The 15,250-nt window shown below is 39.5% G+C and overlaps 1 long non-coding RNA gene across 1 annotated transcript in view; it reads left to right on the top strand.

The window, feature by feature from the left end:
- Positions 1-3,608: 3,608 nt before the first annotated feature.
- Positions 3,609-15,250, top strand: part of LOC122465587 — a 134,776-nt gene continuing 123,134 nt past the window's right edge. The window contains exon 1 of the long non-coding RNA XR_006290530.1: positions 3,609-4,018. This is a non-coding gene — a long non-coding RNA (uncharacterized LOC122465587). The remainder of the gene's footprint in view (positions 4,019-15,250) is intronic.

Genomic DNA, 15,250 nt, shown 5'->3' with positions numbered 1-15,250 from the left:
GCCCCTTTGTTATTCTATTTCTCTGAGTGGGTCTACAGTGCATATTCCTTACGGCAGTGTGTAGAATATATGCACTGCATGTCTCTCAAGCAAGAGTGTAAATAGCAGTGTAGATGTTGAGGTACTGCTTAGGTGAGTAAAGACATGCCTCAACCCTTAAGGTATGTCTACACAGCACACACTATGTAGGGTATGTGTAGCCGCACACTGCAGTGAAAACCAGGCTGTGTTCATACTGTGGTGTGTAATTACACATGAGGAGATGGAGGGGAAAGGCTTCAGAAGCAGGGAGCTGCCATTGCCTTTCCTACTGCCTCCTGCCTGCAGTGCCTTTCATTACCACACCACACTGTGGGTGAAGTCTGTTTTTCACTGTGGCATGTAGCCAAACATACCCTAACAGTGGCCAACAAACATGTGCAATGTAAATATAGCTACAGGTGTGTACTTATGATTAGGCTTTAATAACATTAACTAGTACAACAGAGAAGACATGGGTGAGATATCTGAAAATAAGTAAATAAAATGTATAAATCAATTAATATAACCCCCTTTTACTTAGTATTTACTTTTACCTGGCAACCTTTTAACTGTCAGGAAAATCCATGTGTCTTTGGCATCCACTAGTGCATCACTTTAGAAAATATGATTATCCTCTTGTTTCTTGCCATAAGTTGGTACTTTGTCAAAGACAGTAGACCATTAGTGTTGCATAAAGTTCAATGGAATTGCATGGAGCATAAATCAGGGAAGCATTTTCCCCCTCTCATTTTATAAGAGGACAAAAGCCTCTTTTAAAGTTTCATGATGGAAGAAATACTGAAAGTGAGTTTGCCTGCTGTCATAAATATAAAGGGAAGGGTAACCAACTTTCTGTATACAGTGCTATAAAATTCCTCCTGGCCAGAGGCAAGACCCTTTCACCTGTAAAGGGTTAAGAAGCTAAGGTAACCTCGCTGGCACCTGACCTAAAATGATCAATGAGGGGACAAGATACTTTCAAATGTGGAGGGTGGGGGGAACAAAGGGTTCAGTCTGTCTGTGTGATGCTTTTGCCGGGAACAGATCAGAAATCCAAGCCTTCGAACTCCTGTTAAATTAGTAAGTAATCTAGCTAGAATATGTGTTAGATTTCCTTTTGTTTAATGGCTGGTAAAATAAGCTGTGCTGGAGGGAATGTATATTCCAGTTTTTGTGTCTTTTTGTACCCGAAGGTTTTGCCTAGAGGGATTCTCTGTGTTTTGAATCTGGTTACCCTGTAAGGTATTTACCATCCTGATTTTACAGAGGTGATTCTTTTACCTTTTCTTTAATTAAAATTCTTCTTTTAAGAACCTGATTGATTTTTCATTGTTCTTAAGATCCAAGGGTTTGGGTCTGTATTCACCTGTACCAATTGGTGAGGATTCTTATCAAGCCTTCCCCAGGAAAGGGGGTGTAGGGCTTGGGGGGATATTTTGGGGGGAAGGCGTCTCCAAGTGGTCTCTTTCCCTGTTCTTTGTTTAAAACGCTTGGTGGTGGCAGCACACTGTTCAAGGACAAGGCAAAGTTGTATTCTGGGGAAGTTTTTAACCTAAGCTGGTAAGAATAAGCTTAGGAGGGGGTCTTTCATGCAAGTCCCCACATCTGTACCCTAGAGTTCAGAGTGGGGAAGGAACCTTGACACCTGCCATTTAGAAAGCTTTATTAAAATTTTGCAAAAAGGAACACCACAAAAGATCACCTATTGCCAGTTGCTGAAAGAGGATTTGAGTCTCCAAGGTAGCATATGTATGAAGAAGAGCTGCTGCTATTCCAGTAAATGTTGTTTTTTAATTGAACTGCAAAGTAAATAGTCAAATAAAAGTCAGAATAGAAAACAGCTTCTGCCCCTGAACAATTTTAACTGAAGCTTATTTGGAAATCTTTGGATGTTTATTCTAAATCATTAACCAGTTTCAAACGCTGTAGTATTCTATCCTTTCCAGCATCAGTGAAGCTTTTTCATATCCCTCCCCCTCAAAAACAAACAAACCAACAAAACCTGTAAAGAGTGGGTATACATACTAGTAACTTAAGGATAAAAATCATTTTACCCTTATCACTTTACCCATTTATAATTAATCTAAAACTAGCATTAGAAACCCAAGAAATTCAAAATTAAGGTTACACTTCAAAGAACTCCAAACCCATTAAGGTATGGAAATGCACAAATGATACATCCTAACAACTTTAACTCTGCCCTGAAGTAATACCATGCGACAAGCATGCAATTATGATTAAGGCACCAGAGTGTTTGTGGCTCCAGATATGCTCTTTTATTTCAATTTTTCATCTTCATGGTGTCACTACAGTTTGGGTATTTTGGGAGTCTAACTGTTCATTTCCATACCTTAGAATGGCCGAAGTTGTTCTAAGGTGTATTTTCTTGGAGTCAATTTTCACTGTCGTCAATTAGGATTGGATTAGACTGTGAGTGCATAAAAGTCACACTTTGCACACATTGGTAAAGCTTGTCTATAGATCACAAACTCGAACAAACTTATCCAGAAAACTATGAGCCAAATACTCCAATAAGCCACGGAAATAATTTGCTAACCAAAATGAGTATAACAGTCCTTAGAAAACCTCGGTTTATTTTCGTTTTCCCAAGTCTTCACTGCTTGTTACTTGCAGATGGTCTAATAGTAACAGTTAACTGGAAACTATACACCACTCTAAAACAAGTTACTTATTGAAAATCTTGTAGCTGCAGTTGCTATGCAGAAAATAAATTTTCATAAAAGAATAGACTTGCTATATCATGAAATCTGGCAACTATAGCTTATCAAATTTTAGTTCTTTTTTCCAAGTTCCATTTTTTAAGCAAAATTCCATTAAAAGATTTCAGATTTTCAAAATGTGCATTTACAGTTGAAACTGAAATGTCTGAAATTTCAAATTTGTTTTTTTCCTTTCCTCCTTCTTTTAAAATTGTTGCCACTGAATACACTACAATCAAGAATATCTTCTGTTTATTTTTATATTTATTTTTCTCATTTTTTTTTTCCTATTTCCCAGTCTGTAACTATTCAAATCTTCAGCAACTTTGGAAAAGTTAGAGTGGCTCATGGAAAAAAATGAAACTTTGTAATTGTGTCATCCTGTAACTTAGCAAAGGGAAAAAATAAGTGTAAAAATCAATGTGTTTCATTTTTTTGCACTCAGTGGCAAAATGAGGAAGTAGGGACTAATATAGGGAGATATGGGGGAATGAAAAATTTAAATTACAAATATTCTAATTTCTTTGAAGTATTTCATGAACAAAATACAATGAATGGGGGCGGCAGGAAAGCTGTTCCATTTCAAACTCCGCAAAACAGAAACAACTTTGAAAATGTCAAAAAAAATTGTGATTCTTCCCACTCCCATCATTTTTATTCGCTGTAATGGCAACTGTGGGGAGGTATGCTTACCCACACTAGCCCTGCAAGAGCTGAGTTAGGCCAGGTGGGCCCGATCAGCTAATTAGGCTGCAAACAGGAGAGCTTTAGGCTGAAGGCAGCTAGTTAGAGAGAAGCACACCTGCCAGGGTCAAGGGGGATTTCTACAAAAGACAGGAAAGTGGGGGCTGCTGGGAAAGGCTACCTTCACTCTCTGAGAAGAGGGAGGAGTATCTGAGAGGCTGCAAAGAAGTTGCTTTAAAGTTCCTCCCTGGGAGGAGGAGGGAGTGAAGAGACTAGCAAACCCACAGGAGCAGGGAAGGCCAGGAGGTATGGGAGTGATTTTGGGAAAGGCACCAAGGTGCAAGGATTGGACCTTAGCTGCTGTGTAGAGGGTCTCTGAACCAGCACCTGGAGTAGAGGATGGACCCAGGATCCCATGCCAGCTAGGACCTGAGTGGCACTGAGAGGCAGTGAAATGGGAGACTGCTGGAGAGCGGGAACCTTGATACACACACCCCAAATGAGGAAGCAACAATAGTGACCTGGGTGGCATCACAGAGAGCACAACTGCAGCTCCCGAGAGTAAGAGGAGAAACTTATGGCCCCATCGAGCAGTGAGTAGAACAATCTCATCACAGCAACCCATTTTGGAATATGCTAAGAGAGCCTGAAGAGTTGTTAACATCTAGCTTGTCTCATTTGCGTTGTGTAAAACTCCCTCTTTCTAATGCTCTCTTTTCCTTTTAGTGCTAATAATGTATTTGATATGTCTCTTAGATTTCATTTGTCTTGATAGCAAATAAAGATATTGCAATGAAGGAATTTCTTATTTATATATTTCAGTTATAAATATCAGGGCTTTGGAGCAGAGCCTGGAGTCGGAGCACGGAGTAGCTCCGGAGCAGTGGAGCTGCAGGTTTTTGCCTGGAGCTGGAGCAGAGCCGGAGCACCGCTCCAAAGCCCTGATAAATATAGATGTAAACTGTTAATGGTAGCTGTTTGCTGTACGCTTTACGTTCTTTTTCTTTTGGGCTTGTTTTATTTCTTCCAAAGAGAGAATTATGATAATTTGTACAATTGACTTATTTTATCATCACTGATAGATACATATTTATAAGAACCTGACTATCATTGCTGTATTAGCTTGAAATAATGTCCTTGATTTCAATAGGCTTTGGGTCTGGGGCTGTTTGTGCTGTCCTTGGTTTCTCTTTTCCCTTAGCATAACCTGATGGCCAAATTCCACCACTCTTGCTCACCTGTAGTCCCATTGATCTCCATTAGGCTTTTTGCAGAGTAACTTAGAACTCAGTGTGAACAAGGTTGGTAGGTCTGGCTCAAAATAATGCAAAGGTTTTTTTATAGACTAAACATAGGGCTTTTCTGCTTCCAAATTGTTCTGCCTGTGCATAAAAAGCTGAAAAGATGTAAGTTTTTGAAGGCAGGTAACTATATTATAAAGATGCTGTCTGCATTTTGTGGTGCCAAGCCATCTATGTAAAAGCTACTCAAATGCCTGGTTTGCTTGAGGTGTGTTTCTGCTTCTCACTCAAACATGCCAAAGGGGAGCAGTGTTTCTGTCTAGGGATCGTGTTGGAATGGCAGAGTTGTTCCTTTATTGGAAAGCATTACCAGATTCACAGAGGTGTTCCTGTGCTAGCAAGGGATTAATGATATCTGTGCAGGTCTGTGTATGAGTTCTCAGCACTTGGCTAGAAAAACATGTTGTCAAAATTAATATGGTCAAACATGGTGTTGGATGTCCCTCTCTCCCTCTTTTTAGGGTCTGTATGCACAAAGCAAGCTTTGAGCATAACACACCCACTTCTACACTGGCATCATCCTGTTCCTTGACTGTATGTGATGTCTCATGAACACATTAATTTTGGCATATTTGTGGTGGAGCATATTTCATCATAGATTCATTTTTAGCAAGTGTGTCACTGAAGCCAAAATTTGGCCTAGGACCTTTTGTATCTATTTACCTAAGTAAACTGTAAGTCAAGACTGCAGAGAATGAATAAAATATCACTAAAAAGAACCAGGAGTACTTGTGGCGCCTTAGACACTAACAAATGTATTAGGGCATAAACTTTCATGGGCTAAAACCCACTTCATTGGATGCAATGGAAAATACAGTAGGAAGGGTGTGTGTATCTGTGTGTAAATATATATATACACACACAGAGAATATGAAAAAATGGGTGTTGCCATAACATCTCTAATGAGACTCATCAATTAAGGTGGGCTATTATCAGCAGGAGAAAAACACTTTTGAAGTGATAATCAGGATGGCCCACTTCAAACAGTTGACAAGGTGTGAGTAACAGTAGGGGAACAATTAGCATGGCAAATAGTTTTTAGTTTGTGTAATGACTCATCTACTCCCAGTCTTTATTCAAGGCTAATTTAATGGTGTCCAGTTTGCAAATTAACTCCAGTTCTGCAGTTTCTCGTTGGAGTCTGTTTTTGAAGTTTTTTTTCTTGAATTGCCACTTTTCGGTCTGTAATCGAGTGACGAAAGAGATTGAAGGTGTTCTCCGACTGGTTTTTGAATGTTACAATTCTTGATGTCTGATTTGTGTCCATTTATTCTTTTGTGTAGAGACTGTCCAATTTTGTTTCGGCCAATGGCAGAGGGGCATTGCTGGCACATGATGGCATATATCACATTGGTAGATGTGCAGGTGAATGAGCCCCTGATGGTGTGGCTGATGTCGTTAGGTCCTACTATGTTCTACAAGTAAGCAACACAAGTGCACCACACAAAGGAAATGCACATAATACACCAACATTTAATACATATTTTACTCATAAGTACAATATCTATATAATTATGGTTTAACCAATCAGAGCCTGCAGTGTAATCCAATGGGGCACAGTATGATGGATCTTGATTTGGGATATTGTGTTTCATACAAATCACATTCTAAAATGCTTTATTTAATAATAATAATTTAATGATAGAGGAAGAGACAAATTAGAGGACAATGAAGAAATGATATGGATATGTTTTCAGATGAGATTTGAAAAGAAATGGAGAGTTGATGAGGCAGAGATACAGGAAAGCTGTTCCAGATGGCAGAAGCAGCAGAGGAGAAAACTCTTACCCCAAAAGCAGCCAGACAGTGCAGAGTGACAGCTATGCAACAGAATGTGGTTAAACAAAGTTTAAAATAAATCAAACATTAATAAAGACAATTGAAACCATGTGTACTCACTGCATATGCTACTCGGATAACAGTGGTCTAGTATGTATACTATTTTTTATAAGAATTGACAATTTGTTACTACAGATTTTTGAACAATGAGCATAGAAAGGCTTATTTTCCTTTTTTCTATTCTGTAGATATTAGTTGTGCCAAATGCTCTCCCATCCATCCCTGCAGCCTAAGGGAGTCCACCACCTAATATCCACTGAAAATTAATGGAAATGGGGCACCTAACTCCTTTAGGCTCTCTGAAAATCCCAACCTTATTTCTAGGCAAAGACCACTGCCCAGCACTTTAATGAAACTAAACTCTGTCTCTGCATAGAGCTAGGTATTTTATAGAGAAACTTTTGCAAGTTCATACCAAAGCCTAGAGATGATCCAAAGTCAGGGGGAGGGGTGTTTGTTTTTTTTTTCTGGGGGAAAACTTAGCAGAAAACAAAAATGCTTTTATTGAAAAACCAAAGCACAACATTTGGGGGAATGTTTTGGCTTTCAGCCGGAACAATTACAATTTAGCTCTAAATTTTCAATGTAGAAGACACTCGTTGCACAAAAAAATTAATCAACACCAATTTTCCAAAAATTTCCACCTAGCTCTATTGGCACCTTTTAGTTAACTCGGCTCAACTAACTTTTGCTCCTATGTTAATGTTCTTCCCTCTACATTCCACAAGCAATGTCTTGTTTCTGCTGATTTAAAGCTATCCTGAGAAGTCTGTTCCAGAATTCTTTTAAATCAACCTTTTTAGGGCAGCCTTGTCTTGTTCCTACTGACAGCCCGTGTAGACCGAGGAATATTTTATATAGACTATTTGAACCTAATAAACACATAGGGGCCTCGGTGTATCTCCATTTACCCCAGTAGAATTATTCCTAATTGCACCAATGTAAATCAAAGCTGAATAAGGTCCTGAAGCTTCTACGATGTGGGAGAAAGTATATAAGGTGCTGTCCATACTGAACCCCTCCTCTTCCCTCAAAAGACTACACCAATATGTAACATGCCTTTATGGTAAGCAATCCTACCTTGAAAAGCAGATGGCTGGGTTGCCATATAAAATAGCTATTAAATTATGTATTAGGATACACCTTCAGATTATGCTCTGCATTAAGGCTTTATAAAATTAAAATGTTATAGAAATCTAAGATCTTTATTAATGGCGCCAACATTTCATCCAACTACAAAAGTATAAGAAGCATGAGATAAAACAGGAGCCTCAAATCTATTGCATTTAGCATCTCACTTTGGTTTCAGGAGTTCTGATGCAGGGAGGGGAATCCAGTTCAAATCATTAGTAGTCATTCCTGTATTTTTTTTCTTCAACTGTAAATCAGTATTTTAAAAATGAAATGTGAATCGAGTAAGGATTAGAAGTGGCTCTTACACAGAAATGGGAAGATACGTATTTACAGTTGCAAAAATACACATCTATCAGCCCTTAATATAGGGGAAAAAAGTGATAGGGGGTGGGTGGGTGGGTGTGTGTGTGTGTGTGTATATATATATATATGTATGTATAATTTTTTTTTACTGAGTAACCATTGAAATAGTTTACCAAGGATTGTGGTGGAGTCTGAACATTTTTCTAAAATAAGCTGCAGGAATTGTTTTGGGAAAGTTCTATGGCCTGTATTATGCAGGAGGTCAGACTAGATTATCACAATGGTCCCTTCTGGCCTTGGAATCTATGAATACCTGATCACTCCTATCTGCACATTAAAGTGACCCAGAAACCCACTTGTGGTTGTATTTCCCAGTAGCTATGTCTACCTCAGGCAAGGGTTAATTCAGTAGGGAAGAGAACAAATATTTTCCTTAGAGATGAGATATTCTGATAAGAAATGTTTTAGAAGATCATGTCCTTTTTTGAAGAAATAAGCACAAGAATCGATGCTTGCTCAAAAAAAAATTCTACAGTCCACATGTAAGAACAGCTTTTTGATAGCCCAGAGTCCAGTAACATGCTCAGACCCCTGCTCACAACTGCCATACCAATTGTTATGCTTGTAGCTGAAAGCATCCAAAAGGAGGCCTTTCTGAAACTTTAGCACAACAAACAGAGCAGGCGGGGTGGGTGAAGTGAGTTTCCACAGAGTAAAGATGACCCTCTGCCCTCTTGCCTAGAATTATTTTTCTGAAGCATGCAGTTGTGCAAGATGGAGAGTCTGGCTATAGTTAACTATTGCTGGACAGCTAGTTAGCTGATGGAAAATTCTGCACCTGACAGGCTGGAAATCTCCACACTTAACTTCTGCTCAGCAGTGTTTTTTTTATGAACAAGATATGTAATACTAACACATGCAGTATAAAAAGAGGAAGAAATCTAAGCTCACTCGAACCCCTCAAGTTCCCCTGCAGATGGAAAGCTGGCCACTGGAAGTCTACAGTTTCGAGACCGACTCAATGCCCTGGGTAAATATGAACCTGGGTGCTCTAGTAACCTGTTGTGGACGCATAAAAGTGCTAAAGACTAATGTAGAAGTTTTGAGTGAAAGTACTTTTGTTTGACTGCTTGCATCACCTATCTATTGGCCAGATGGCTGTGTCCCCGTTGATTTGTTTCCTGCCACCGCCTTGCAAAGAGTAAAGTTTACCAAGAGCCTTGGGGTCAGCAAAACCGCAGGTAACACATGCTCCCCGACCACCAGGAGGGAAAAAAGCCATTGGGTGTCATTACTGTACTGTAATTGAAATCTTCCAAAAACTAGGGTTGCTGTAAATGCCAAAATAAAAACTGGCCACCAGAGCTCTGAGATGGCAAAGGCCGAGTCCATAGACCAGTAATGGTGCTCAGCTGCCACCACGGGATGCTCACATTACTCAGACCATAAATCCAGAACTCCTGTCTCTTCTGTTCCATAGCAGTTTCTGATCAGGATATTATTGCACTGGCTAGACAATCCTCCGGTAAATTCACCGATATTCCTATTACCATCACGTTAAGGAGTTTGTCCTTTCTCTGCATGGCTTGAGAAACAGCACTACTACATACTCAAGCCAGTGTAATGCTATTTGCCCTAATCTAACACTTATCTTTACTTAGTCCTTCCATATATGTCTGAATAACAGCTCCCTTTGAATTCCGAAGTAGTCCCGTCTGTAGGTTGTCCAATATATGAGGAAGTTTTCAGTTCTCAGGTCTGTGTGTATGGGTACCTGTCTCTGGTTAAGAGGTGTAAACACTTTAGAGCAGGGATCATAATTTTGTTCTGTTTTACAATGTGTTTAACTCCCTGATTTAATACTTATATTCTATTTCAACATCTTTGTCTTAAAAAAAAAAAATCAATTGCAATCCTTGCTTCTACTTGGGAGAGAGCTTTTGGATAAAAGGATAAAAACAGACAAGGAAACTGTTCTAGAGGTCTTGGTAATGCATTTGTTTTTCAAACTAGTCTCAGCATGTTCCATTTACATGAGAGAAACTTTTAAATTATAAGATTAATCACTTTTCCTTATGAAATTTCCTGAGTACATTAATAATTACAGCAATCAATTTTACAGATAATCATAGGTCTTTATTTAAACCATAAAAGCAGAGGATCTTAGGAGTAAAACAAAGGCAAAACCCCCTTTTGGTTTAAATAAATATAAAGTCAATGTGTCATCGGGTAGGGGCACCCCATCACAGGGTGTCAGGTCATGTGTGGTCAAAGAAAGGGCAGAGGCAGTACCGCAGCTAGTTAGGTCACATACTGATGACCCTTACCATAAAATATGGTCATATTGCCTAGTGATTGGAGTCAAAGTTGCCCTTCTGCGCAGGGCTGAATGGCCCAATGGCTAGAGTCAAAGCGGCCCTTCCATTCAGGGTAGCATGGTCTAATGGCTTGTTGGGGGAGTGGGGCACCAGGTAGAGGGTATGTGGTGTGAAGGCTAGGGGGACTCGAGCTCTTCCTGCTCCTCAGAGTCCCAGTCCAGGGCCCTGGCAGTGGTGGGGGTGCTCATCACAGAGTCGTCAGGGATCCTCCTGAAACACGCTGACTGGTTCCCTGGTTCACTCACTGGAGAAAAGTCTAAGTCCCCTGGCCTGCTTCCTACCCTTTGTCCCTCAGCAATGCTCCATGGTTCCCCCCAGTCTCTGTGGCCCTCAAGTGGCGTAGCTCCTGCCAATGTGGTCTCTTCTCTGGGCTTGTCAGGCAGCCTGGAGTCCGTCTGCAGCTCTGTGTGCTGTAGCTCTGTAGACAGGGCCTGTAGCTGCTCCCTGAAGAGAGCCTGCTGTCTGCATCCTCCCCCTTCAGCAGCATGACCCAGACTGAGTTGGGCTGTTTCCTTTTATACTCTGCCTCCAGCAGAGCATGCACAGCAGGTTTGGAGTGGGAGGACTTCCTCAGCATGCAAAGCAGTTATACTTTCGGGGCTGGTGCAGGGTAGGTACACCATGTCACAGTGTCAAGCTATTTCTTCAAGCAGACAAGTCTAGTTAAAATCTTATATCTGCTCTTAGTAACAATTTATGCAATTATTCTTTCTCTCATGGTCAATGTATGACACAACACAAGGTAAACAGCCCAGTCCTGCAAATTGCAGAACACTCTCTTGGAGTATGAAAAACCCTGAATCCAATGGGAAATGCCAAACAGAAGGGACTGAGCACCTTGGGGTGACAGATGGCAGAAGATCTATTAGTGTTCAGGAGGCACTTGTGTACTATGATCATGGGAAACTATATGAATACTTAGGTAGATGAGAAGATGGGATAAATGTTAGAAAGTCATGGGGCAATGTTGGGACTTTCCTATCTACGTAGTGTAAAATCCTTAACTGAACTCTCTCCAATCCTAAACAAAACATGGATTTGGCTTGGAGTAAGATACTTCCGGATGTGTTAACAGAACTACTGTGCACATAAGATGGCTTGTTCAAACTCTCACTGAAATTATGGCAGAATTGAATCCAGATCTCCAGAGTCCCATTTCATTCACTTACCCTTTCCCTTCTAGATCATTAATGCTTTTCTGTGGAGTCAGGTGGTGGTCATGTGAAGTAGCAGAACATGAGAAAAACTGAACACTCTCACAAGTCTGTTTAATGCTTTAAAAAGTATAAACATTGAGGCTGTGGTATCTGCCAGAAAGGCTTTTAGTTGCATCTGATACCTTAAATTTCCTGTCCATTGAGTTAATTAGGAAACAATAATCCCAACTGAGGACAGCAGATCTTGTTGAAAAGCAGCAAAGAGAATTATTAGTCTTTGAAGTGTATGAAAATAGGCGAGGGAACATATAGAAAACAACGGGAGGGAAGCACAAGGAAATAATCAGGCAAAGGACTGAAGGATTTATCAAATTCCACTGAAACAAATGGTTTAATGAGTGTTGGATTCTGCCCCTAATGTAAGGAATGAGAAAAAATCTACTAGGATTAAAAGTTAGAAAAATGTTGTGTATACTATTTGCTACAACCTGGGCCAAATTTAGCCATTGTATAAGGGGGCATAATTCCCCATTTCCTTGTATTCACTTATTCCACAGCTGAATTTGACTATACTTTCTTTGTGTATGTTGCGTTTGTCCTCAGCATCAACATGGTCAAAGATAATAAAAGCAGCATTACAATTTTTTATCTATAAATAAACTTGGTTGATCAGGAAAGCTTGTCATTAGCAGAGTATTATTGACTGAAACTAAGCAGCCAGCTACACAAATCCTCTCCTGCTGATCCACCCGAATGCATTAGGGCTGCATAAGCGACTGCTGCTTCAGAGCTACAATAGTGTCCATGGAGTAGGACTGTAGTTATTTCCATCAGCAGGATGGGCTCCAGTATATAACAAAGTACGCTGTCTGTATGTAGGAGGATTTGGGCCTCCACGCAACATCAGAAGCAAGACCATCTCCAAAGTTGTCATATCAGGGTTAGCCAAAGCAGATAAGATAAGATAACTGATTTAAAATCTTTGTCCCACACTCTCCAGTTTTATGAACACATTTTTTTTTTTAAAAAGTTTCTTTTTTTCCTCACTCCCTCTCCACTCCTTGGGCCAGGACTATATGCAGAAGTACAGAAACACTGAAATACCATGAAGCCCCCTGCACTGCAGCCCTGAATACAAGTGAGGCTCATTCTAGTGTCGCACCATCTCTCAGGGCCTGCCTTCACTACATTGCTAGTTCTAGCTATAACATGTTCTTTGCTCTGATCTTGACCACCGTACAAAAATATCTAACTCACTTCAAGTAGTCTTTAAGTCTGAGCTAGCTGCCCTGTCAGGATTGCAGCTTGAGAGATGATGCTCAAGCTAGGAAACAGTGTGGATGTTGCATCTCCAGTTACAACAGCTCATCAGCTGCTAATCCAATCTGTGCTGCTCATCTAACCTGTGTAACTCAAGTGATGTTTTGCAGTGTGGTCACTGAGTCCATACTCACCTGAGCAGGCTTTCAACTGGCGTTTGATGCCGGGGCACTTTTGAAAATCCTACTAGATGCCTAGCTGTATCTTTAAATACCTTTGAAAACATGGCTCTTACACTCTGGCTCCATTTCCACATTTTTGTAAAATGGGATAATGGTTCCCTAGTTTACAAGAGTGTTGTACAGATAAATATATTAAAAATTGAAAGCTGCTCAGCTACTAAGGTACCATGGATTTTTTTTTTTTTTGCCTGTTTTTCTTTTGCAGCAAAGGTACGTAGAGGTGAGAATGTTATCAATTGTAGAAATGCATAATTATGGAATAGGCAGAAAATTGACCATTGATGAAATAACACTTTGAAACATACTATAAGTCAATTTCTTGACCATTTTGAATAATAAAAACTGAACCCCGATTACTGTTAAGAGCAATGGATCTATCCGATACTGAAACTTTAAATTCAAGAGAGGAAATGACAATCCCCTTTTAATGTTCTCCCGGCATAGAGAGATGTGTTTTGTTCAACCCAGTGCTTTTGCAATACATTTTCATGTTTCTATAATATAGATCCAATAATTGTAATGGAGAAATAAATGAGCAAAACAAGCAATTATTATTTTGTATGAAGTTTACATTTATTTTGAAACATACCTGAAATCCTAGTGAGTAAAATAACTCCATATCATAAACATCGAAAGAAATTTGAGTGGGAATTAATATATAAGGTTAGATGCCAAAACTTGTAACGCATCAACATAGGTTGTTCCCCCCCCCCCCCCATGCACTTATAATTAATTCATCTTCAGAATACCTTAGGGGTCTTATTCAGATCCATTTTATAAAGTGTTGTTAGGAAATTATGCTTTGTTCTTCCGTTTATTTAAAGAATATCACTGCTGAATTCACAATAAGCAAACTAGTTAAAGGAGAGCCTTTGGGGAATGTAGTGCATTTAAAAACAAAAATACAATGAATGGAATATGGAATTTACAACCAGAATATCTCGTGAAGGAGTGTGCATTTCCACATTGATATAAATCACAAGTTCTGTAAATATGTATAGCATAATGAATAAATGATAACTGAATGCAAAGCTAAGTAAGCCATGTTACTATAGCTTGTACAGCTACTCCTTCCTGGTTATATGAGATGCTCCTGCATAATAAGTGAGGGGGTTTTGGTAAGTACTGCAATGAAATAACTAGACTGTGCAAGGAATTAAGCATTATTTTCCTTTATTGACAAAGGGCCTGATCCAAAGCCCATGGAATCTTTTCATGAACTTCCATGGCCTTTGGATCAGATCCACATGCAAATTATGCACATGATTGTGGACTAAATTCAGCCTTGTTCTAAGTGTACACAATTTTATTGACTTAAATGGAGTTGCCCTCTCTTCCGCTTGGAATAATTATCGTTCCAAAGTGAGTACTACAGGGTGAAAACCTGTATATTAAAAGCTGGACCAAAGTGAAGCCAATGAGGTCATATCAGGGAGGAATTTAGTTGTTTGTTTCAGCAATATAATTACAGTGTAAAAAAAAAAATCTTCTAGCATGACAAAACTTAATATTCTAGATATTAGCCTTGATTTCCTCCTATTGAAATACATCTCTGGAATGAAGTAGAAATATAAGATGCATTCTATTTGTCTCAGTTTTTTTATTTATTCTGACCTACATTTGGTTCTTAAGAAAATAGTCAGATACCAAAAAAAGAAAAGGAGTACTTGTGCAAATTCTGCCACCTCACTGTTTACCCCTTTTTCCACATCATTTATGAATATGTTGAACAGTACTGATCCCAGTACAGACTCCTGGGGGACACCACTATTTACCTCTCTCCATTCTGAAAATTGACCATTTATTTCTACCCTTTGTTTCCTTTTAACCAGTTACCAGTCCATGAGAGGACCATCCGTCTTATCTCATGACAGTTTACTTTGCTTAAGGGCCTTTGGTGAGGGACCTTGTCATAGGCTTTCTGAAAATCTAATTACACTATATCCACTGTATCCCCCTTGTCCACGTGCTTGTTGACTATATCCACTGTATCCCCCTCAAAGAATTCTAGTAGATTTGTGATGCATGATTTCCCTTTACATAAGGCATAAATGATGGAAAAAGGTGGATAATGTTGCCCAGCTTTCTAAAGTGCTCTAAGATCTGTGGATGAAAGTGCCAGATTATTGCTGTTAAAGCAAGGTGACACCTTCTTTTTCTTGTACGGGATAAATGGGATGGGGTGCATTGTTTTGTTTCCTTCATGTATGT

The sequence above is a fragment of the Chelonia mydas genome, chromosome 4 (genome assembly GCF_015237465.2).
Source record: "Chelonia mydas isolate rCheMyd1 chromosome 4, rCheMyd1.pri.v2, whole genome shotgun sequence".
In the NCBI taxonomy this organism is placed as follows: domain Eukaryota; kingdom Metazoa; phylum Chordata; order Testudines; family Cheloniidae; genus Chelonia; species Chelonia mydas.
This window is presented reverse-complemented; position numbering and strand designations above follow the sequence as displayed.